The 21,710-nt window shown below is 45.8% G+C and overlaps 1 protein-coding gene and 1 long non-coding RNA gene across 9 annotated transcripts in view; one reads left to right on the top strand and one right to left on the bottom strand.

The window, feature by feature from the left end:
- LOC104855116 overlaps positions 1–21,710 on the top strand; it is a 256,124-nt gene that overhangs the window by 150,928 nt on the left and 83,486 nt on the right. The window contains exon 9 of the long non-coding RNA XR_004518378.1: positions 8,617–8,727. This is a non-coding gene — a long non-coding RNA (uncharacterized LOC104855116). The remainder of the gene's footprint in view (positions 1–8,616; positions 8,728–21,710) is intronic.
- Positions 1–21,710, bottom strand: part of Fgf1 (fibroblast growth factor 1) — an 86,919-nt gene that overhangs the window by 28,518 nt on the left and 36,691 nt on the right. The window lies entirely within an intron of this gene.

The raw sequence follows: 21,710 nt of genomic DNA, 5'->3' as shown, positions 1-21,710 counted from the left end.
CTATACATCTGTTCTTACAGAAAATAAGTAGACAAATGGATGTTGCCTCTAAAAAATTATCTTCTACAGGGCGTGGTGCTACAGACCTATAGGCCAAACTCTGGGGAGGCTGAGGCAGGAGGATCACTGTGAGTTTGAGGCCAGCCTGAGCTGCACAGTTCAAGGCCAGCCTGAACTACATAGTGAGACCCTGTGCCAGAAAACAAAATAAATAATTAAAAATGATCTCCTATGAGAGTAAGTCATTAGGCTGTGATATTTAACACTATGTAGGGAGTCTGATGGATTGGATTTCCAAAACTCCTTATTAATGCCGAGAATCTCCAGGCAGGGCATCTGCCTCCCTGAGCCTAATTCTGTTGGGCCCATCTTATGGAAGGAAGCTCCTCGTTTTCCTGTATCCTATCTCATATCTAAATGTTTCATTGTGAACATTTATGGTACTTTATACTTTCATTTACTTGTTTACTTATTGTTTTCTCTCTCTCTCTCTCTCTCACACACACACACACACCAATGTAAGCCTCATTATAGCCTACATCAGGTTTGATTTGCTCACATTATATTGTCAGCACTGTTACGTATCTGGATTTCAAAATTTATTTGATTTGTTACTCGTTATGGATATTTTTATATCACATTGGATGTTTTGGGAAAAATATTGCATAGAAGGATACTTATTAGAATTACAGAGGGGAGCAATTAGCGTTCAGTCACTCATCCTAGCCCCAGCCCTGTCTCTGAGGTCTACTAACCGAGGCCTCTGCCTGCAGTGAAGATTATCAGACTTCTGTACACATCCCCATCCCCACCAGCTGTGAACAAGCCCACCGTCCCCATAAATCCTGTTTTCTGAAAAAGTCTTCTCCTTTGTTGTTGGTTTCCTCCTGTCATTTTAAAATACAGAGCCAGATCTCTCTCTCTCTCTCTCTCTCTCTCTCTCTCTCTCTCTTTTGGAGACAGGGTCTCACTGTGTAGTTGAGACTGACCTGGAACTCACTGTGTAGCCCAGGCTGGTCTCGAACTCACAGCGATCCTCCTGCCTCAGCCTCTCGAGTGCTGGGAGAACAGGCGTGCGCCACCACGCCTGGCTGAAAGATTTCTTAAAACCCGTCATATTGGTTACTTTCTGACTCAAATCTTCCATGGTTTTCATTTCCGTAAAGCAAAATGCAAATCCTTAACGTGGTCTGGAAGCCCCTGAACAGCCTGGCCTGATCTCCCATTCCTCTCTCTGTACCTGCCTTCCAGCTTCTCACCTCCTCTTCTCCACACCACTGCTTTCTGACAAACTGTTCCCATCTCAGCAGCGCCCTTCCTGGTGGCTGAGCGCTGCCCTCTCAGAGCCCTTCCCTGACCTCCCCACCTAAGCTCGCTCCACCTCCCTCGTTCTTCCCATCATGCCCTGTTCTCCTCTCTCCCAGAACTTCCTGTCTCTGTAAGTCCTGCTGGAGGTCTTCTGCTCAGACCGTAAGATCCTGGGGGATAGAAGCCGTGATCGTCACCTCCTCCTCCTCAGCCCTTGTGCCAGGGATGGCTCGAGGAGTGGCCCAGATGTTTGTGAAGTGAGCGAGAGACAGGAGAGGAGAAAGGAAGGCGGAGCCACGGATAAGAGTGTCTCAAAGAATTCTTGAGATTGCAAATTCTTGACCTAAGGATTCTGCACAAAGGACTTTTGTGTGCCATTCTGCTCCCCATTGTAATGAACTTTGCTCTTCTGAAGCAAGTGTTTTTCCCTTTAGATTATTTTTATACAAAAAACTGAAGCAAATATAGAAATAATTATCGATTCCCACTCAGCTCCCTGTTCCCTATCACCAACATCCTCCCGAGAACCTGCTGTAGAATTCCTGGGAACCACAGGAAATAAATCCACTAACCACTTAAAATGCTCTTATAAAAATAGCCCAGACTTGACCTTCTTCCTGTGGAAGGGCCTCTTTCTTCAGGGCAAACATTATAAAGAAATTTTATCTGCTTTTAGACTCCCTCTTCTGTCATTCTCCCCACAGGATTTATCTGGATGGACTCAGATTCCTGTCCTGAAATTGTCCCCCTACGCTGGCCGGGTCATCATTTGAGCAAATTGCTCATTTATTATTTCGAGGCCATTGTTTTTATACAAAAATGAGAAGATGGATAGAAGTCAAGGCTGAGGGCTCCTGGGCTGCTGTGGCGTACGCTGACGCCCCAGGGGTTGTTCTTTCCTGACCAGGACTCATCACTGCCCCCACCCTTCAGCCCTTTACCACTTTCATCACAATCCTGCCACCAAATCCCTTACCGTTAACTTTTACTTAAATTTCTGACAAGCAGTTTTACTTAAACTTAATTTCCGAATTTGCAGGAAGCTTGAGCGTTCTAGCGTAAATGCAAAAACTTCCCACAAATAGAAGGCAGTCATAAAGATGAGTTCCCTGAAAGGACAGCAGTGCTGTTGACCTCTCCTCAGAGGCTGCCTCCGGCCTGCTGAGCTCTCTTGGTTACAAAGAGGGAGCAGCAGTTCTTCTGAGGGAGTAGAAAACACAGTCATCCTGGGCCAAATGACCCAAATGATTTAAGGAGACATAAAAGGCAACTTCCTTTCTCTGGGCACTGTTACTTGAAAGAAAGTTCTTAGAGCCATTCCAACTCTTCCTGTGGCGGGGTACCTGCTCTGCACTGGGGAAACGGGGCTGGTGTTTAGGGGCTGTTGTTTAAGTGTTCTGAAAATTTAACCAGTAAGCAGGAGATGCTAGTCGATTTAGAAGCCCTTGATAAGGGAGTGATAGAAAAATGAGAAAATACATATAAGTAACAATAAAAGGATTTTAAAAATTGCATTCGATCACTGGGTATGGTGGTATATTGGGATCCCAGCTCTCTGGGAGGCTGAAATAAGAGGATCACAAGTTTGAGCCCAGCCTGGGCAACTTAGTGACTTAGCAAGACCCTCTCTCAAAATAAAAAATAAAAAAGAGCTGGGGATATAGGTCAGTGCAAGGGTTCCGTCCCCTGTACTACAAAAAAAAAAAAAGTATATGATCATATCTACCAGAATTAACTTCTATTAATGTTTCTGTTCAGTTATGTAAACATTCTACAAAGTAGAACAATGTATATTCATGTATTTATACAAATATGTGTTTATCTTGTAAGTGTGTCTGTATGTTATATGCAAAGCAATTGTATATACTTATGCTGTTTTATAATCTGACATGTCAGGCATTTTTCCTCATTAATAAACAAAGGAACATCTCCATTTGTAGCAGCTATATAGGATTCCCTTATGAGGACATGCAAAACTTTGTTAACTAATCCTCTTTTGTTGGACAGATAGGTTATTATTTGTCACACTTATAAACAAAATTGCTGGGGGCATCCCTAGGGAGAGTTACTGGGGGAAATCCTGTGTATTATATTAAGGTTTTTACTCATATTTTTCAGAAAGTCTGTACCTATTATGGGCTGACGTTCCATTTTTTCCTCGATTTATCCTTTTTAATTTGTACGTCTGCTCTTCAAGGTAGAGGAGAAATTAATTTGAAAATTTAAGATCCGCTCATTTCAGTTTCAAATGTTAAGTGAGAGCTTTGTTCCCTGCATCTAAAATTGCTCTGAGGACAGTGGCAGTCACAGGGTCCTGCGGGGTCTGTGTTCCTCTGTGTGGCGCCCTCCCTGAGGATGCGTCTGCCCGAGGTGTGGTGCTAGGCTCCAGGGTGCCCAGGCTGGGGGAGCAGAATGCCTGCTGGACCAGCCCTTTGTTTGAGCCTCTTTGGCCTCAGGCTCTTTGAAGACCCTGATTCCTATGCTGCACCACCCTCCTCTTTTCAGCTCTGACTTCCCTTTAAAGCTCATGTGACTCCTTTTCTGTTTACTTCTTCTTTTTAATTGACACATAGGAATTGTACTTATTTATGGGGGGCAGTGTGATAACTCAATACAGGTAGGCAGTGTGTGATACTGAAATCGGTATGACCAGAGTCTCCGTCTCCTTATTTCCGTGTTTGGAATCTTCCAACTCTTCTAGTTCTTCATTAAATATGACTTCTGCCCCCCTCTCTTCTGCCCGTCACCTCTTCTGGGAGTCTCCAGGCTTTGGTGCCTCTTTTCAGTCCAGACCTTTTATACAATCACCTCGAAATGTTTTTTGTGTCCCTTCGAACCACTATAAATGTGTACACTTTCTTGAGGGAGACCGCGCCTCCCACTTATTAAATGTGGGACTTTGGACCTGGCGTGAACGCAGCGTTATTGCAGGCACTCCAAAAGTCTGAAAGGAAGACCCGCTCAGTAAGTCTCCTAGAAGTAAGTCCCTGCAGCCAGGTAAGAACTGTAGACAGCTGAGAGAGACACCATTCCACATGGAGTCTCCTCGTTCTTTCTTCAGCTTTGAGACCGCCCAGACATTGGATGAGGGCACTGGCTGACTCAGACCCCTCACCACTGACAGCCATGTTTCTACAGGCAAGCTGCTTAGCCTCTCTGCTGCTTCCTTGCGTGGGCTGTACTCCTTACAGAGTTCGATCACATCACATAAAGGGAATAGCACAGTGCCTCACGTCTGATAGCCCCACCACACACAGTAGGTGCAGTATTAGGGCCTCCGTGCTTTGGGAATTCACAACATGCTGGAGCCTCCCAACCAGTTTGGGCTGCAGAAGCTTTGGCTCCTGTACTCCTCTATGGGCCACTGAGAAAGGGCACTGCTTCACTTTTCTAAAAATATGCTCATCTTCTGCCCCACAGCCATGTAGGCGGAAAAAAGTCACTTTGGTTTCTGCCTTTCCTGTTAAGAATCTTTGCACCAAAGAGTCTGCTGAATAATTAACCAAACTGCACAGCACTCAAGATGACTGCTCATTGTTTCATAAGGCTATATAGTTTATACTTTCCCTTTTGATTTTCTTATGCTTTTTCTTTTTAATTATAAGCATCAGAAAGGCAGGAAGCGTACTCTTAATGGTTTAGACTGGGGCTCCTAGGGTCAGGAGGACCTGGCTCCTAGTCTGCTTCTGCACTAACTTGTTTGGTGACAGGGCAAGGTTTGTTTCTTTCCTGCGTGTAGAATGAGGGTACTAATAATGCCTTTTAGGGTAGCTTTGAGGATTAGTTAGATAATACATGGAAAACACAGCCACACTGAGTTACCACCACAGTCTTGTCCAACTCCATTGCTATCAGCACCTCTCTGTGGGACTTAGGGCAGGTCCTAGCCCGTGGGCTCAGTTCAGTCCGTGTCATGTGACCCCTGCCCTCTGCACCCTTCTGTAGCAAGATAGAGGTACGCAGTTCAGCTCAGAAGGAAGGGATGAGCTTCATTATTTCTCTCCACTTAGCAGTCACTGAAATACCTCCAAAGCTACTCTCCTTGTTTTCTTTAATAGCAGTAGCTCAGGGAACACTGCCCATTTTGACATGTTTACTTTTTTCTCTTTCTTTCCATTACTCATATTTCCTTTGCTGAATTATTGTTTGTCGCTACTGCGGGGAGGAATGTAAAACAGCAGAGGGGTGGAAAAAGCAGAGCTCTCCTGGCCCTGTCGGCCACCAAGAGTTTGGCTTACTGATCATGGTGGTGGCTAGGGAAGGGCCTAGATTTCTTTGAACCAAATTAATGGGCTAATCACAACACACAAGCCCCAGGTAAGGGGAAGACACAGTTCCGGAGCTAGGAAGTCAGGAAGTCCAGGTGGCTCAGAATTGCAGTGTGAGGTCCTGTTACGTTTTGGCTTCTCTCTGTCTCTTATTTTATTTGATAAAGTTGCTCTGAACTGTTCAATCACCTGAACACATATTCAATGATGTGACACATATTTAATGAGCCCTATTTGGACAAGACAAGAGGAATAGAGTGGAGAACAAGGAAGACATCGTAGAGCCTTTAGAAGTTTGAATTCCATTGGGAAGAGCCCCTCATACAAGGGATTCCAAATGAACTGTTCCAGTGATGACATGCAGGATGCTCTGGGAGCCAGATAAGTGGGCTACAGAGGCAGGGACGTGAGAAGACTGCCTGGACAAAAGCGTTTATTTATATTGTTAGTGAATAAGGAGGGTAGCGTGTGCAAAGGTATTGGATGAAAAAAGAGTGTGTTTCATTTGGGGAACTGAAAAGACCCCATCATGGGTGAGGAGAGAAGGCTGTGTCTGGGGAGCTGACAGGGCCTCATAGGCATTTATCTGAAGGATTGTGGGAAACCACTGAACAGTGTAGGCTGAGGAGTGACATCATCACATTTGCATTTGGAAAATGCCCTTGTGGCGCCGATGGAGGAAGGGAAGAAAGGCAGAGCAAAGGAAGTACTTGCAGTAGCCCAGGAAGAGGGAGTGGGACTCAGGAGAGTGGCATGTGTGGCATGGGCCACAAGTGGGGCCACTCTTCACAGCTCCCTGCCAAGATAGCAGCTTGGGTATGTTGGCCCCGCAGCCTTCTTGGAAAGGGACAATGGCATTTATTTAGTCAGTGCATGGAACTGAGAGATGAGCTAAACTTGAATTCAAATATCCCACCACTGAAGGTGCAGGAACTATATTTCCGTATGCCATTGTGCTGCTTTGGGATGTGGGGCTCACTGATCTTCAGTGGCAGACTTGGAAGTGAGGCCCATGATGTCTCCAGAGTGGACACCTTAGTGGTGGTGAGCAAGGGATTCCCCCATGGCCTGCTGGGAACTCAGGGATGTCATTTGCTCTTCTCCATCCTGTCCTTGACTGGAATGGGCAAACTGTCCCCTTCAGCAGTGTGAGTATGACCTCAAGGGCTGACTTTCTGAGTCATGCTGCTATAATGCACACAACCTAGGAGTTGGTGTCACTTCTGGGAGGTTGAAGGGCAGGACGGCCTGAGGTGCATGAGGGAGCCAGCAGGGGACTTAGTGAGACCTGAGGAGAGGGCTGAGCCTTCCTGCCAGGGCTTCATTCATCCACTCTGCAGATGGTCACTAGGAATCTGCTGTGCTCTGGGGCTACTCTGAGAGTACACAAACTGATGGATCTTAAATTCCAGCCATTTGTCGGGGACTCACTCTTCCTCTGAGCTCTGCTGGGTTTTGTGTTGAAGAAAGACAGATGGTCCAGGAGTTCTGTAGCATTGAACCCACCAGTGGCCTCAAACAGGAGTGAACTTTCAGTTCTCAAAGGTGCCAAATCTGCTCTCACCTCTGGGCCTTTGGATTTGCTTTCCTTTACCCTAGACCTCTCTTTATCAACATTACCACCGCTCCCATCTGTCTCAGAAAGACAAGGTATTTCTACTTCTCTCAGACAGAACCTCAGAATAGGCCTTATGCAATTTATTAGGGCGGAATCCTTGCCAGTCTTGCTCAACCTTTTTTTTTGGGGGGGGGTACCGGGGATTGAACGTGGGACCTTGTGCTTGCGAGGCAGGCAGCAGAACCACTGAGCTAAATCTCCAGCCCTTGCTCAGCTTTTTATTGCTAGAGTCTAGCACATGTCTGGCACATAAAATGCGCTAAATAAATGTTGATTCCCACCATTTACAAAGAACAACTAAAAATAGATTGGTACCTTACATTTGACTGGAAACTGTAAAACTACTAGAAGAAAACAAACGGGAAGAGTTTCTTGACATCGGTCTGGGCAATAATTTTTTAAATATGGTCCTAAAAGTACAGCCAATGCAAACAAAAATAGACAAATGGTGTTGCATCAAACTAAAAAGTTTCTGCACAGTATAGGAAATAGCAGAATGAAGAGACAACCACAGAATGGGAGAAAATATTTATAAGCCATACACCTGATAAAGGATTAATATCCAAACTTATAAGGAATGCAACTTGGTAAGAAAACAACCCAATTAGAAGTGGCAAGGGACCTGAGTAGACAATTCTCAAAAGATACACCCACCGAGAGCCAACAAATGTATAAAAAAACCTTCCGTGTCACTGTTCATCAGAGAAATACAAATTGAAATGACAGCGGGATAACAGCTCACACTTGTTAGAATAGCTGTCATTTGAAAAGACAAAATAACAAGTGTAGGTGAGGATATGAAAAAAAGGGAACCCTGGTACCCTACTGGTGAAAATGTAGTCATTCGGTCATTCTAGAAAGTATGGAAATCTCAAATAATGAAAAGTAGAACTACCATAGCAATCCCACTACTGGATTTATATGTAGGTGATTGAAATCAGCATCTCAAATAGATACCTGCCCTCTGATGTTTACCCAGGAGGAGGAGAAAGTACGTCATCACAGGGAGGGCAGCAGCAAATGTGAAAAGCCCTGCTCCTGCTTCCATCGTCTATTTTTCTTCCTACAGGCAAGATTCTCCACTTTGAAAAGTGAATAAGAGCATCTGAAACGGTGCTCTTGCCTCTCTCTCTCTCTCCCTGTTGAAATGAGGCAGGGGTGTAGAAGAAGGTGCAACAGGAGAGAGAGTGGCCAGGGAACTCTTGGAGGGATATCTGCTGAGCAGAAATTTGCCAGATGGGATCAGGGCTGTGTACGGAGCCATAAGCATCTATGTCTGTCTCTCCAACTGGGGTCTGTGGTCCTTGTTGTAACCAAAAGACCAAAATGGAACTTTGAAAGTTAGATTTTTTTTTATAGATAAGCAACTTCTCCAGACTTCGTCCTGCTGAGCACATAAGTAATTCTCCTTCCTCTCCTCAGCATGAGTACCGTGACAGAAGACGCAGATGCTGGCCCAGGAGGCTGGAGCCCGGTTTTCGTTCCATGAGAGGCGGGCGAGGATGAGCTGTGACGGCTGTGATGGCGGCAGTGGTAAGGCAACTGCAGAGATCTGCATCCTCCTGTCCCTCCCTCCTGCTCCTCACCGTAAAGGACGCTTACGCACCCCCCACGAGCCCCACCATTTCCCTGGTGCTGCCTTTGGATGAATCCTTTCTCATTTTTACCAAAACAAATGGCCTCCATTGATTTGTTCTGTGGCAAGCAAACAAACCTAAGCATACGAACTTGAGTGGCCCGTAATGTCATGGGAAGGCGCTGGCGGCTTTCAGAGAAAAGACCACAGGAAGCCAACCTTCCTTCCAGTTGTTGGCCCAGAATGACAAGGGACTCAGAATAATCCACTGGTTGCAGGACCTCCAGGACTTAATAATATAATCTTTTTTTTATAAAACCAATGCTTGGGGGGAGGGGCGGTCCCTGCTACCTCCATATTGAACCTGTCCTGATCCCTACAAAGCAAAATTCATTGTTTCCTGTATGGCATCTTGGGCATGTTGGCTGTAGCTGTTTGTGGAAGTCACTACCTTCCTACCCTACAATTATAGTTATTTGTATCCTGTCTCCACTCCCCAGTGAACCTTCATCCCCTCTTGGGCAGGGATTGGGTCTTGTGGGTCTTCCCATAAAGGCATGCACTCTTGCATCACTTAGCAGATACCCAGTGAATATTTATTGATTCTTAAGACAATAAATAATGAGGATTTCTGGCCGATCCTTTAGAGATACACATTATAAAAAGAAAGGAGTTCTGATGGAAAGGGAGGGAAAGATAGCATTGGAGCACAGAGACCCTATTAGTGGTTCTTCTGGTGGAGGATGTTGAATGGTCTTAAGATTTTCCAGTGGGAAGAGCCAGGATAAGAAAAGAAAGTTGTAGGGGCCACTAAAAAGGGAAGGGACAAGAGGAACTGACTACAAATTCTCTTGTTTTGGTCTTGGTAATCGCAAAAAGCATTGGAATTTATCTTGCATTCTCCCCGAAACTCTAGGCCACAAATGTTCAGGTTTGATTTGAGATTTCTGATGTCTGGTTGGGGTTTCTTGTCTTCTTGCATTTTCTGCTTCATTTTTCTTGAGGGGGTTTATTTTTCTATATAGACACAGTGTACTGTTCTGAAGAATCGAGACTTATACAAATAAGATGCGTTTTTGAAGTTGAATTAATGTTTAAAACCGAAATTAATTTTAAATGGAAACTTGGGTCACCAGTGAAAATGTAAAACTGGTATTACTTGCCACAGATGACCACTGAAAAAAATAAATATAATTTTCTTAAAAACCACATGTAACTTGGGGCCAGGGATTTAGCTCAGTGGTGATGCCGCCTGCCTCACAAATGCAAGGTCCTGAGCTCAATCCCCAGTACTACCCCCCAAAAAAACTAAACCACATATAACCAGTTTAATTTATTTGCACTAAATTGAGTATTTATATGTTGTAATCTATATGTTGTACATGTGTTATCTTATGATTAATATATCATTGCAGTACCATTAGCTTACATAGCGTTATTCTCATTTTCATAAATGAGAAAACTGAGGTCCTGAGAAATTAAGTAACTTCCAAGTTACGAGGTATTTTAAATATCCAATCAACTACTGTATGCACATTTTCTTTGCAAATGGAAAATATGCATGAATTTTATGGCACTAAAAGTAGAACAGAAGCTGGTGAGAGATGATTGACTTTTAAAATAGACACTGGCATTATTTGTTTACTTTTGTAAATAAGCAAATCTAGTGAAGGGTGGGCAGACAAAGCAAAAAAGCCCTGGCACCCACCACTGTCAGAGGAGCCAGCTTACCTTGGGCGCCTAGGGTCCACTAGTGGATGCTCTTGGCCACGGTATCTCCTCCCTTCAGGACACAGAGTGGCCAGTAAGCAGAGCGTTACATGGGGACAGAGAAGGAAAGAGAAGAATTTGGGGGAGGGGCAGGGATACTGAAGACTAAACCAAGGCCTTGGCACTGAGCTACATCCTCAGCCTGATGTTTATTTTTTATTTTGAGACAAGGTCTCTCTAAATTGCAAAATTGCCCAGGCTGAGCTCGAACTTCTGAACCTTCTGCCTCCAGGTGCTTTGGTTTCCTCTTGGCCATAACTTGTTAAGTGAAGTCCAGTTCATTTTCCTTATCCTCTTGGACTGGAGGTAAAGCTCTGGTGGAAGCTGGCAGGGATAGTTCTGGGGGTGCATTCCAAGGTCAGAAAACACAGGCAAGCAGTGTTTGCATCAGCAAATCCAGCTGCATTGTGCAAGCACTTGACCTGCCCCTGACTCCCAACACAAAACAGATGTCTGGTGTAAGAAGAGGGAATGCACAGGACTCCCGTGCTGGTAGGATTTTGTCTCCATGATTTGGGAAAAAGACCAGAGAGAGGTGGCACTGGTATGGCAAGAATTGACAACAGCAGCAACTGGAGGGTCCTCGCTTTGTGTTGGCCGAGCCCGGCAGCCTCAAGAGGAGATGCTGGAGAGGACAGAGAAGGCCGCTGTGCTCCTGCCCAGGAGACGCGGAGCTTTGTGTGCTGAGCTATAGGGTTTTGAACGGTCTTTGGCTGGGTTGTGGGAAGAGGTGGGATCTTCCAGGCCAGTGAAAGGCAACTGGGGTCAGGACAAAGGTCCATTTTGGAACTCTGTCTTAGAAACCACTCTTCTGCTTTCGTTGACATAATATTATTGAATGTCATGCACATCATAGCTTATGTTATAAATCTATCCTAATAAACAGTTGCCTGATTACATTAGTCATGTGGAACAACTTTCAGGCAAGGTTTCCCAGGTAGGTAGGTATATTAATAAATAATGAATAACCAAGCATTTCTTAACTGATCAGCCAGTCCCCTATGATCAGTGCACCCAGGAATCCTGGATGTCTTCATTTTGAACAAATAGCACAGTAACAGACCTTAAGATTCAAATACTGCCCATGAGGGTGGTGATAGCTAAAGGATTTGGCTTCCAACCCCTTAATACTCATTTAGCTTAGAAAACAATTTACTCCTCAGATGAGCTTTTATCTTCTTCTAAGTCTTACTTTTTCACGTCTCTGCCAACAGACTCAGTTACACGAGAGCAGAGCTACATCGGCATCCCAGCTCTGCAATTTGCTAACCACAGGATCTTAGCCAGTTAAGTCACTTAATATCTTTGTGCCTCAGTCCATTCATCTGTGAACTAACAGGCTTATGATGAGGATGAGATGGAATAACACATCAGCTCGTGTGGCCCAAGCATTAAGGACTTGGCTCTTCCTGTTTAGCCACTGGCTTGTTCCCATCACCTTTTCCAACTATCATGCACAGAGCATTTTCCTGATTTAGCTGGGCTCTGTGATCTCACAACAGGTAATGAGAATTGTGTACTTCCAGAATGGCCCCAGGAGCACTTGAAGAAAACACAGGAAAGGCGTAAAACATAGCCCCTACTTACCGGCTGGCACGTTGCTGCTTTCCTTGGAGAGGTGGCAGAGCCTGCCATGGAGTAGTAAACTTCACCCACCAAGGTGTCCCCAGGAGCCTGGCTGTGCCCCAGCGCCTGCCTGCCTCACTCAGACAGTGCTCTCGGTAGCTGTTCCTTTTGGGTTCCTCTGATTCAAAGTGTCTTAGGTCATTTTGACACAGCCCTCTCCCCACCACTGTCCCTGCTTCTACCTGCTGTTTTCAACATTTGTCATTCTTTTGACTGTCCAGCATCTAAAGCTCCACCTCTGTTTGAGAGTCACCACTCCATCTCTCTCACCCCAGGACACACAAACGCACACACGCACACACACACACACACACACATCTTGGTCTGGCAGGACCATTCCTGGTGTGTGACTTGGGGCTACTATGCCTTGCCAGTGACTCACTGACCAACCCCAGGTTCTCCAAATTTTCTTTCTGGAATCAGTTTTGGTTGCTTATGGTGAAAAAAAAAAAAGCTTGCCAGCTCCTCTTTGTCCTTCCTGCTTACTGTGGCTGTTGGTTTTCAAGACTTCCTGAGCTCCTGTGTTGCAGCATTTATCTATTAGTTATGGCATTTTATCATATGTGCCTGCTTATTTCCCCTGGACCATTCTCTCCCCAAGGACACGAATGAAAACTGTGTAGCCCTTGGCAGTAACTCTATCACAGAGGAGAGTTCTGGACACATAGTAGACCGTCAAGAAATGCCAGATGAATAAACGAGTCACAAAACCTTAGCATACTCAAGGGGAGTGGAAGTAAGACAGTAGTTTCATGTGGAGAACCAGCTAACTTGCCAGTTGTGTGATTTCCTGGCACCACTCCTAGTTCATCCTGGGGGAAACCAAATTTCCTTTAGGCTTCAGCAAGGAAGAAAGTCTTCCAGCAGCATCCTGAGTGGGAGGGTGGGCTGTTGGCCACATCTTGAAGAGGGTGAGTAATCCCCCAGGCAGCATTTAGCTTCAAATCCTGGCCTAGAATGCAGTCATCTCCTGAGGCTCCCAGCTTAAAATGGAAAGTGGCATTACTCATGGTGAAGGGCAGACAATAAAAAAACATTTAGGTGGGGCCCGACAATGGGGTGAGTATTCCCTGATGACGGATGAGCACATCTCTGCTCTGAGCACTCATACCCCTAGCAGACAGCTCAGTCATAGCAGGGATTTTGAGCTACACCTCCAGATTAGCTCACCACCCAGAGCCTTGCTCTTTGGGGTATCAGGAGATGTTTTGTTCCTCAACCTACAGCATGCATGGTGGGAGGAAGCCCCTTGGATCGATACCAGAAGGTAGTAGAACATTGGCTTTGTCACTCAGCCAAATTGGATCCAAATCCCAGATCTTAAGACTCAGTAGCTCAGTGATTCCATGAAAGTAACATAACCTTCCTGGTCCTCAAATTCCTCATCTGTAAAATGAGTAAAATAATAGTACCTATTCAGGGCCACTGGGATAAGTTCGTAAGACCAATACCAGGGATGTCATCACCCTGACCAGACAGTAGCTGCTTTCATTGACTATGTTCTTTGACCACCTACCTTCAAGAGCCATCCACTTCTCCACCCTTCATATTTTTATTTCTTTGTCCATGTCACCAAGTCTCCATACCCTTACTTTTCCCAGGAGTCATCTTTGGCTCTGATGCCCTCCTGATCTCAGTCCACACCCCTAATTCCCTTTATGGTCACTACTCTTCATTTCTAAGTTGTCTCCCTGTCACTTTGTAGATGTCTGTCAGCTTGTGTACCAAGACCCTGCCATGCACTGTCGTACCCTGTCATTCGGTCTTCTCTATGACCTGGCACAACAGAAAGCAAAATTCGTTCAAATAAACCAATCTTGTTTTAATGAAACCTTGCGGACAGACTATGCTTAAGGTCATAAAAAAAATCAGGGCTCAACACCAGTTTCCAGGGCCCTGGGATGATGGACTCACAATGCCAGAAAGCAAAGAGGGCCTAAGTGTAGTTCTATAAAAGTTGGGCATAGGGTGATAATGGTGACACGGAAAAATTACAGGTGTATATTTCCTTAGGAAAGAATAGGTCAGCAACTTTCTAACAACAAGCTTCTTTAATGAGTTTATAAATGAGATTCCGATTTTTTAAAGGAATGCACACTTTGCCTAAAGTAGGCTCCATGCATGTGTAAGTGTTGAGACCTTTAGCATTAGGCAGGCAGTTCTACACCGGTGAACCAGAGACACACTGATTGGCGGTTCCCCTAGGGTTTAGAAAGTGCCCCCCGCCCTTGACCACAAATGCCTAGATTTACCTGTTCATCATTTCCGTCCATACCCTTATCATTCACTTATTCAGGACATTGCACGTGTAGCTTTCTTTATGCTGAGCACATTTCTGGATACCATGGAAGATATTATAAAAATAGGTAAATAAAGTCAATAAGCAAGTAAGTTGTCTCAAACCCTGTATTCCAGGAACATATGAGACAGGAATTTAATTAATAGTTAATTAATTAATTAATTTTTTTGGTACCAGGGATTGAACTCCGGACCTTGTGCTTGCAAGGCAGGCGGCAGAACCACTGAGCTAGACACCCCCCCACCCAGCTATTTGTTTTGTAATATTTCAAACCTTAGTGAAGGAGCCCTCAGCCCAAACATGAAATCATTGTTTTTCTCCTGCACTTGTCCCCGTCTAGTTCATCAGAAGTTCTGTTATGTCCAAAGTGTATCATCGACCTGATCTCTTCTGTCTTCTCCATTATTACTGGCGTGCCCCAAGCGTCCCCCATCCCTGCCTGCCTGCAGTTCCCACCCTTGACTGTCTGGAGCAGCTTGCTTCCCACAGACCATATCCTATTGCTTGCTCAAAACTCTAGTGGAGGCTGGGGACACGGCTCAGGGGCCGAGTGCCTGCTCACTGCCTAATATGTCCTGGCCTCCATCCCCAGCCTCCCCCAGAACGCTCACAAGTGAACAAAAACCCAAGACACAATGGGCAGGCTGCCTCTGGGTAAAAAACCGCATGACAGGGGCCAAGGGGACAACACTTAAATTTTTGTTTTAAGAAAAACACCTGTGTGCACTGTACTCAGATTTAACAATTGTTGACATTTTCCTAAATTACTTCAGATCTTTATTTATGTAAAAGAAATGAAACATGAGTGAGAAGTTAAAGCCTCCCCCGGTTCCCTCTTTCATAAATTTCACCCCTCTTCTGAGGTGACCACTATAATTATGTGTTGTGTGTCCACTGTACATAAAGTGTGCCCAGTATACGTGGCCTGCAATTTGCTTTTATGCATTTAATATTGTTCCTGACATAATCCATTTTCATACATTATCTCTAATACTTATAATTACCAGAAATTCCAAAGTGATAGATAGTTTGCACTGTATTTATGTATCATCTCCAGGGATAGACATTAATGCTACTTTTAATTTTTCACTGTTATTAAAACTTCAAGTGGCCGGGGATTTAGCTCAGCAGTTTGGTGGCCTGCCTTGCAAGCGCAAGGACCCGAGTTCAATTCCCGGTACCAAAAAAAAAAAAGAAAGAAAGAAAGAAAACTTCAGCCATGGACATCTCTATGCATAGGCTTTGGACTGTCCTGTCTACCCTTTTGAACTTTCTTATTTACTTTTTATATGAATTTAACAGACTTCTTAAAAAGACATTAAATTTCTTTAAAAACCTACAGATCAGTATTTCTCAAAGTATGAGCCAAGGAACACTCAAATAAGAATTACATGGAATATCTGTCTTCAGCCAGGCCCAGACTGGCAGGTGCACCAGGCAGAGGGTTCAGCATAGACAGCAGAGCTGGGGGCCTGGGATTCAGCTCAGTGGTTCCGCCGCCTGCCTGGTAAGGACAAGGACCTGAGTTTGATCCCTGGTACCAAAAAATAAAAAGAACAGAGCTGGGCCCCACCACAGGCTACTGAATCAGGACCTTCAGGGCTGAGCCTGGGGATCTGCACTGGAATAAACTCGCCCACCTGATCCTTAGATATCATGTAGGTGGGAGGCACTGGATGGACAGGTGGGTCCTGGGGCTGGAGAGAAAGCAGTAAGTCAGCGGTGGGGACAGGGTGCGCTGACTGACAGCTTTCCTATGCCAGGCACATGCTTGGGTGTGGCATTTGTCCTGCATCCTTCAAGTAGAACAGTGAGGGACTCTATAGGCTTTATCGGGGTAACAGCAAAGGTTTCACAAGACAAGAAAGGTGAATGCGGCAGTTTAAACATGGTCTGTGGATTCCGTCAGCCCTGGCTTCAAGTATTACCCTCCCCATTTACTCTGTGACTTTATGACTTTGGGGAGTGATGTAACCTCTCTGAGCTTCGGTTTTCTCACCTGCAAAGTGCTAGCAGTACCTCCTAGGAATTTGGTACCACCTATGAGGTAAGGCATAGAACCACTTAACCCAGAACCTCTTACAGGGCTCATCAGCCCTGATGATGGTGGCATTGGTGGAGTAAATGATGCCTGTAGTGGTTACTGTGTGACCCTTTTGTTGTCGAGACGTACATTTTATAGAGTTTGGATCAAAGGATTGTTATTTGAAATTCTAGAGATTCTTAGCATGGATGTCATTTTAATGTCACTTGATAGAAATCTCAAATATGTAATCCTCAGTCACTCTGTTGTTCTCATAGAAAAATACCAACAGAGTCTGCTATGAGATGCAGATTCTAGCAATGCATTGTAATGGAAGACGAGGACCTCTTGTGTGGTTGGGGGTGGGAGGCCAACACTACACAGAAGGGAGAAAGTTGTGCACACCCTGCAGTGCGGCATTGCGGCTCAGTGCCAATGCAGTGTCAGTGTGGCTCAGTTGCCTTGTGCTCAGAGAGAGGCCAGGGCCCAGGGGTAGAGGCCAGAGTGGGGGCATTCTGCCTGCAGGCCGAGATACACATGCTAGGTATCCAGAGGTCCCCTGTGCCCTCCTCCCTAAGCCCAGCGCCTTCTGTTCAGTATCCTCCTTCCTTCCCGGGGCTCAAACTCACTGTAGTGGCTGAGGCTGGCAGTCAGACTGCTGGCTTGACCTGAGTATCAGCTTTGTCTCTTAAGAGCTAGGTTACTTCACCTTTTGATTTTTAAAAAAATAGTAGGCTCCAGGCTGGGGATTTAGCTCAGTGGTATCACTGCCTGCCTTGCAAGCCCAAGGTCCTGAGTTGATCCTTGGTTCCAAAAAAAGACTAGGCTTCGCTTTTCAAAGCATTTTTAGGGTCACAACAAAACTGAGCAGATTGTACAGTGAGTCCCTTTGCCCCAGCTTCCGAACAGCTTCTCCCAAGATCAACTTCCTCCACCAGTTTGACGTGACCCATGAACCTATGTCTTTATCACCCAGACTGTAGTTTCCACTATGGTTCACTCTTGCCATGCCTTCTATGGGGTTTGATGAGCGTAGTGACTCTTAGAGTACCACATGGGTGACTTCACAGTCCAAACATCCTCCACGTTCCACGGACTCGCCCTCCCTTTCTCCTAACCACCATGGACAGTTTTCTGCTTCTGCGGTTTCACCTCTTCCAGAAAGTCGTATGGTAGAAATCAGACAGCATCTAGCCTTTTCAGATTGGCTTCTTTCACTTAGTAATAGGCCCAATTTAGGATTCATTCCTCCTTGTCTTCTTGTGGCTTGATAGCTCTTTTTTTTTTAGTGCTGAGTAATATTCCACCACATGAACACTTAACCTCTTTTTACACTCAACTTCCTGGCCTGCACTTCAGGGCGAACTGAGAGAATTAGTAATGAGGATAAATGTAAACATTTACTGAGTGCTAGATCCAGGTATTCTGCTGGGTGTCTCTCTGTACTTAGTCCTGTAGGCACTATTCACACTCGCTTTGCAGAGGAAGAAACTGAAGCCCAGAGAAAATACATAATTGCTCAAGGGCACATGTTCAGCAAGGGGTCGTCTGCAGTTTGAACCCAGACATTCTGGTCTCAGCATAGACAAACATCACTAAGTAATGGGATTATGTTCTGAGAAGTGTGTCAGCCAGAGGGTGGTTTGGTGTGTGAACACCCTAGAACGTACCTGCAGGAACTCAGCTGTGATATACGAGGCCTTATAATCTTATGGGGCCACTGTTGTATAAGCGGTCCGTAGTTGACCGAGATGGCAAATGTAGTTTGCTATAACATTTGGGCTATAACCTCCCAGGAAGTTTCTTAATAGTTTTGCACAAAGTATGAACATGTCACCAAATGGTGTCTTCTGTTACTGTTATATTTTGAAGTACGGGCGTTAACATAAGGTCGCAGTTCTTCTCTAAGGAAGAGCTTGAGATGTTCAGATATCATCTGCTACTCTGCAAAAGATGGGTCACAGAACCAAGGCTGAGGAGTAAGGACATGGAAGCTCGCAGGGGTGCTGGGTTACTGATGGTCCCTTACCAGGTGGATGATCTCATTTGATACACTGATGACCATTATCCCAAGGCCCTGTTAGGAACAGAAGCACCCCGGGACTCCAGCGGGGCTCCGTGGGCTTCCTCCTGCATTGCCTGCCTGTTTCCCCAGAGCCACTGGGCCAGCATGTGTGGTCCACCCCATCACGGCACACAGGCAGCCCGCACAAGCCCTGGGTCGGAATCTGGCCAGAGGTGTGGGCCCTCGGCAGCCAGAGGCAGTGGCCTTTCCCCGTACCCTGTCATGCCCCGTGTGCCCCACCGGCCCAGCTTGGGCACATCTGCTACTCCCTGTCCCCTCCACTTCCTTCAGCCCTGCTGGGTCTCCAGACAGAGTCAAAAATGGGTTCACATCAAGTAAGATTTGTTTTCCTTCGGTGTAATTTTCCATTTATAGCTGGCCTTCTCTCGGGAGGCTCTGTCCTCCTTCCTGTGGCTTGTTTTTTTCTTGGTGTTTGGGACAAACTCTCAGTGGTTGTTTTGAGCCCTGTGGTCAGCAGCCCAGCCGGTCATTCATTCAGAATGTCTCCCGAAAGCCAGGGGCCACCTTTGCTCCTGCTAATTTCTGTGGCTTCTGAGGCCTAGGTGGTGCTGTGCTCACAGATCCAGTGTGAACTGTTGGAAAGAAACGCCCCAGCCAGCCCAGCAGGCCCTGCCCCACGAGCTGAGAAGGATGAGGCCAGTGATTACAGTAATAGCTGATGCTGACAGCGCAACCCTCTGTGTTCTGTGGAGGTGAGCTCTCTCCTGTGAGTTCAGATCCCCCTTTTCCACAGGAGGAAATGAACACACAGAAGTGAAGGCTCTGGCTGAGCAGACCCCTGGGGGGGATCTGGCCCTGCTGCCCCTCCCATCCTTGAGCTGTAGCCACACAAGCCTCCCTTTGGTTCCTCAAATACACTGTGCCTTCCTGCTGCAGTCCCTTTGCACTTGCGTCCTCTTGCCTGGACCAGTTTCCCTTCTCTATAGCTTATTCACCCTGACCCAGCTTTTAGACCCCAAGTGCGCTTTGTTTTTGAGAATGCCCACCTGGATAGCCCCCAGCACACATACATACACTGATTCCAGCCAGCTACTGCACTAAAGCTCTCATGGTTCCGCCTGCCTCTGCTCCGTGGCTGCAGTTTAAGTTCCACTTTTATTTGTGCAATTTTCCAATTAATGTCTGTTTTTCTTTCCCCCTGGAGCATAGCTCCACGAGGGCAGAGGCTTGGAAGTGCTGTCCATGGGCAACTCTCATGGCACTTACCAGGCTGGACTGAAACGGTGTATTTATCTTCTTTCTCATCCTGCAGCCTGTTAATTTCCAGAGGGTGATGTCCAGGTCTTTTTCTAACAGTTCTCAGCTCGATAAATATTTGTTGAGTTGGACTGAACGAACCACACTTCATTGAACAGGGTAACTTGGTAGAGGCCATATGAAATCTCGGAACTTTTGATGAAGCAAGTCCACAAAATACAAACCTTGGTACCATCTTCTTGGAAACTGGGGACGTTTTTAGAGAAAATGTTAGCTTTGTTTAAAAGCCCAGTTCACTTATAATGAACTAGTACACGTTTCCCTGAACTCTGGACAGCAGACTAGAAGAACGTGTGACTTTCCCGAAGAAGCATCATATTGTGCTGGTAATTCCAAGAGGAGTAAGAAAGAAAGGCTGCCTGTCCTCCGAGGTTCATCCCAAGTGTAGCAGAAGTCAGGGTATAAATAGCGAGTGGAATCTCATTGGATGTGCGTGGAATTTATCAGTGCTGTGACCTGGCCGGAGGGAGACGCCCTTTTCAGGCCTGGCAGATGGGCCCTTGGCTGAGCGGGAGAGAGGGGCAAAGGGGCTTCTCTTCTTTCTGGAGGAGGCACAGGGTGAGGGACAAGCAGAGTTACAGGCCTGCTGCTTGCCCTGGAGGGTTTATGAAGATAGTGCAGGTAACCACAGGCTCCCACATCCAGGGCCAGACCTCAGCTCAGCCCACCTGAGTTCCAAGGCAAACAGTTATTTGGAAAACCTGTTTCCTTTCATGCTGCCTCCTCCCCTCTATCACAACAGGTCACGAGCATGTTCCTTAGGGGACTGAATGCCCCCCCATTGTGACATTAAAAAGAAGCCATTTCTGAGTTTAGAGGATAAACCTAATTAAATTTAGTAGTAGCAGTACAGGAGCAATTAACAGGTGATTTGAAAGAACATCACTCAGAGTCCGGTAAGCTGTTAGGATGCTCTGACGTTTCCAAGCTTATTGCAATAAAAACCACCTGATTATCACATAGGAGGGTGAAGGTGACACTGTTTTTGTCTCGTCCGCCCCTGAAATATGTTCCTAGCACAGCAGGTGCTCAGTGAGGACAGAAAAGATGAGGCTGACCTCGGGCCCTGACGGCTCCTCACAGTGGACTGACGCCCTCAGTCTCACCATGCTTTGGGTAACAACACAGCATTATTTGGCATTCTGCTTTGGCTTTCTGATCTAGTTGCCCCTCATCCCAAATTATCAAGTCTATTCCTGACAGTTAACAAACATAAGTAGAATCCCAGTGGCTGAATTCCCATCTAAGAAGGGTATTGAAGGGAAATAAAAAAACAAAAAAACTTCAGCCACCAAGCAGTCATTTTTAGAGGAGGCAGAACCCTGGGTAACCTGAAAGGGAACATATTGGGGTTTCAATGGCTATGGAATAAGAAAGCCAAAGGTTTGTTGATGTCAGCGTTGGAGAACCAGAGATGCTTTCCAAGCTCTGGGAATCAGGCTACACCTGCCCTTGGGTATGCTGGACTTGTGCTGGTGCAATGGAGCCCGAGGCAGAAGAGGGCGCACTCAGCCCAGCAAGCCGCCACCACGGAGCACTAGGAGGGACCATGCAAAGGCCGTTTTAGGTTTCATCTGTTTTGTTTTTTTTTCTCCCCAGCGTGGTTTTGTGTTCTCTGCAGGAGGAGGGTTTTACCTGATCTATGCCAAATAATGATTTGATGACTTCACATATTAAATATCAAATCCCAGGAATATAATCTCCCTGCAATTTGTGAGCAATTTTCCCACACTGTAACTCCTTTAGCAGCCTAAACGTGCCCTTGGGAATCAGTATCTCCTTCAAATACTGACTCTAGGCATCCATATTGAGGAGGTTAGTAAGAGTTACTTATGCATAAATGCAGTCACCCACAGCATCTTGATTAAAAAGAAAGCTA

The sequence above is a fragment of the Fukomys damarensis genome, unplaced genomic scaffold (genome assembly GCF_012274545.1).
Source record: "Fukomys damarensis isolate Sample0158 unplaced genomic scaffold, DMR_v1.0_HiC HiC_scaffold_3, whole genome shotgun sequence".
NCBI lineage: Eukaryota > Metazoa > Chordata > Mammalia > Rodentia > Bathyergidae > Fukomys > Fukomys damarensis.
This window is presented reverse-complemented; position numbering and strand designations above follow the sequence as displayed.